Here is a 3759-nt window from a genome sequence, read left to right on the forward strand (position 1 = left end):
GGGAAAAAATCACGTGCTCACAGTAGGTATTTAAAGCCTCAAAATTCTGAAAATTGTCTTAATTTTCACCCATAATTCTTTTCTCCTTCTTCTCTCTTCTCTCTCTCTTCACTCTCTCTACGCCGCCCCGGCTCCGCCCACCGCCGCCGGCCAGAAATCGCCGCCGTCGGCGGACCACCTCCAAATTCACACCATGTAATCTCCACAACTTCCTCTTTCCATATCTCCAAATCAAATCCTTCAAAAATCCCTCAAACTCCTTGAATCTTAGATCTAGGAAACTTTCCCGTCACTTTTTTGTCCAAATTCTTGAAGCTCCAACCACTATCGCCCCACAATACCTACATCAATGGATAGAGCTCCCCAAGACCTAGCTATTGATGCCAATTTTACCCTGAAAATTCGGCGACCAAAATCCGGCCAAATTCCGGCGACCTCCCTGAACACCCTCTTTGGACATACCACCATTTTTTCGGCCACTTGAATTATAAAATGGTAAAATTCTATTCTTTTTTGTGGCTATTTTGTCTATTTTATTTTTATTTTTTCAGATTTTATTTTGTCTATTATTAATTATTTTAGCATTAGTTTTTGAAGTTTGAAATATTAAATTTTCTGTTTTTGCACTTGTTGAAGTAGTAAAATAGTTTTGTGTTGATAAAAGTGAGGTAGTGAAAAATACTTAAGAGTATATGGTACTTGTTTGGTTATTTATTTACTTCTTCAAGACTCTTTGAGTACAACACTCAAAAGTCAAATTGTTTGGTAAGAAAATGTAGACCTTTGGACAATGTTTGAATAAAAGTTTGTCTTTGAATAGTGAAGGGCAGATTTTGTTTGAAATACTCTCTGTTGGACAAGATTGAACCAAAAAAGTCTTGCTTTTGAATTTAAGAGCAGATTTTGTGGAAAAATTTGTCAGAAAGATTGATTTTTAATCTTGAAATAGCTGGTTGTTTCTGGAAAAAAAAAAGAAGGAGGACACTCCATCTTACTAAGGGGGCTAGACACACAAAAAGAGAAAAAATCAGTAGCTATAATATCCCTTAGCAGCTTTTTTGAGTTGATTCTTAAGTGAAAAACTTGTTTAAGGAAAATAGAGTAGTCTTGAAAGATTTTTCTGGAGTTACATAATTGTACTGTTTTGCTGGGGTATTTTTAGTTTATTTTCTTGGGTTTGAATCTGCCGGTTGTCGCTGTCTTTTGCTGTTGTTGCTGCCCATTTAATTATTTTGCTGTTGATTTTTGGAAAGAGCTGACTCTGCTGTATTTGTTCTTCTTTCTGCTGTCCAGGTAATTTTCGGACCATGTAAACTCATAAAATCGAGTTGGAATGAAAGATAATGAAGCTGGAAAATATTAGTAGCTTTATCCTTCTATTGTAATTCATTTTTATATGCTCTTGAATGTTTGATAATGTTATAATGATATGTTAGTTAATTAAATTGTGTTAAGCATCTTTAATTATTTTTATTTTTGCAAAACATTAGATATAATTCCACAGGCATTTGGTTGTCTGAAAGGAGCATATATATTAAAATTTGAACCCTTGTAGCCATGTTTGTCCCTTTGTTGTCACCAAGCTAAGTTATTATTATTATTATTATTATTATTATTATTATTATTATTATTATTATTATTATTATTATTATTATTATTATATTTTAGAGTCCCAATAATCTTTTTTTTATCTCTTTAAAAATACTTATTTAGTAAGGTAGTTAAGTTGTAGATTAGAAAGACAATCTGTAAACTTATTTTTGTAAATAGTTGGCTACGGATTGCAAATAGCAAGATATGGCCAAATCTGTAACATAGCTTTAAAAGGCCATATCTGCAGATTTAAAGTCCAAAAGCATATGGGCTTTTGGATTTTGTCTTGGACATGAGCCCATTTGACTCCATCAACCCAATAGTGGGCTGCCTCATTCAATGTCAAGACAAGCCCACATCTTACCAGTTTTAAGCAATGTCAATTGATAATTTTCTCTCATTACTCTCATCTTTTAAATTAGTACTCATAACAATAATTTTCTCTCATTAGTTGTGAGCACGTGATTTTTGTTTTCGCACGACAATCGCTCCAAAAAGAAATAAAAACAAATATAATTGGCCCTGCTGTACAATTTCGGATTTCTGTGCGGCACTTTGTTGATTTATTTGTGACCTTAGCCCATTTTTATTTATTTACTTTATTAAAATAAAAATCAAAAAAAATATATGTGTCCTGCATAATTCAAACCGTAATCCGGTCGTTAAATAGAAAATCATGAATAGGCATTTTCGTCCGTGATTTTATTTGGTTTGACTTTACCTGTTTTGAAATACTTTAGTGTGTGTGCAAATAATTGTATTGAGTGTGTATTTAATTTTAAATTTATTTTTTGGCTTAGTTTTGTTTTAAAATAAATCAGAAATAAATAAATAATAATAAAAAAAAATAATAAATAAATAAAAAAAAAACCCTTCCCTTCCGGACTTGGGCCAATTTTAACAAAATTGGCCCAAACAAACAGCCCAAGACCCAGGCCTGCCCGGTCCAGGCCACCTGATGCCCAGGACGTCCAAACGACGTCGTTTGAGTCATACCTGATCTGGACCGTTGATCTCAGAATGATCAACGGCCAAGATCAATCCCCCGTAACCCACCAATAAACCCGACCCGTCTCACCCGGACCGACCCCAACCCTTTACCCTTGAAACGACACCGTTCCACTTAAGCTATCAGATCCAGACCGTAGATCTAGATTGATCTAACGGTCGAGATCAATCCACCCATTAACTATATAAAGTCATAATCCTACCCTGCCCCCCTATCCGAACCCCAGCCTTCGTCTTCAACCTCATCCCCTTCAAACCCTAGAGCCGCCCTTGTATCCCCCACCATGAAAACCGGCGGCATGAACACCGGTGACCTCGCCATGAACACCATAGAACCCCCTCACCACCCTGAACATAGACCTGTTGACCGTTTGGTTCGAATCACCCCCCAGGTCCTCGAATCTTCATTTGAAGATTCGAGTCAAACTCGATCTACACCAAACAACCCCAGCTTCATACCAGACACTCCCCGGACCTTCCTCGTGACCAAACCATACTTGGTTTGGTCCGAATCTAACCAGGGAAGCACGAATATTAGATCTGAGTTTTGAAACCACAAGGTCCCTCGTCACTGGTTCAAACCGGTTCAAACCAAAGAGTTTTAAGGTCTGATGGACTTTAATCAAGTGTTTCTCATTTGAGAAACACTTCGATTAAAGCCCGTTCAGCCTTAAGAAAGTTGTTCAAATCCGAGTTCAAATTTTTAACTTTGCAAGCTTTAAGGTGAGTTTGTTTGGTTTCCTTTATTTGTTTTAGTCCGTGTGTTTTGTTTTAAATATCTGGTCATGTTTTGTTTCAATTTGTGTCTTTAAATTTTACTACCTTCTGATTGACCACTTTGCCTGAACCACTGTGTTTTGTTTGAACCCCTCCTATTCTGATAAGACATGTGTATTGGTTGTATCCCAAATTTGTACTGACTTACTGATTCCTCAAAGTATAATCCTGCTTAATCAGTATAAGTCGAGTCATGTGTCCCATGCTTTTGAATGTCTGATTTGGCTACGTTTGTGTATGTTAATACTAATATAGTCGAGTCGACATGTGTCGTCAATTAATTTCAACTGTCTGAGCATAGTAAATCGATTTGCTTCTGTTGAACATTTGTTGAGATCAATTCAGAACCAGTTTTGTTTACTTATAGCTGTTGATTTGGAT

The 3759-nt window shown here is 36.1% G+C and overlaps 1 long non-coding RNA gene across 1 annotated transcript; it reads left to right on the forward strand.

Moving 5' to 3' along the window:
• The first annotated feature begins 411 nt into the window (after window positions 1-411).
• Window positions 412-1357, forward strand: LOC138880528 (uncharacterized). Its single transcript, XR_011403262.1, has 2 exons — window positions 412-495; window positions 1294-1357. It is a non-coding gene; the product is annotated as an uncharacterized lncRNA (long non-coding RNA).
• The last annotated feature ends 2402 nt before the right edge of the window (window positions 1358-3759 follow it).

The sequence above is a fragment of the Nicotiana sylvestris genome, chromosome 10 (genome assembly GCF_000393655.2).
Source record: "Nicotiana sylvestris chromosome 10, ASM39365v2, whole genome shotgun sequence".
Classification (NCBI taxonomy): domain Eukaryota; kingdom Viridiplantae; phylum Streptophyta; class Magnoliopsida; order Solanales; family Solanaceae; genus Nicotiana; species Nicotiana sylvestris.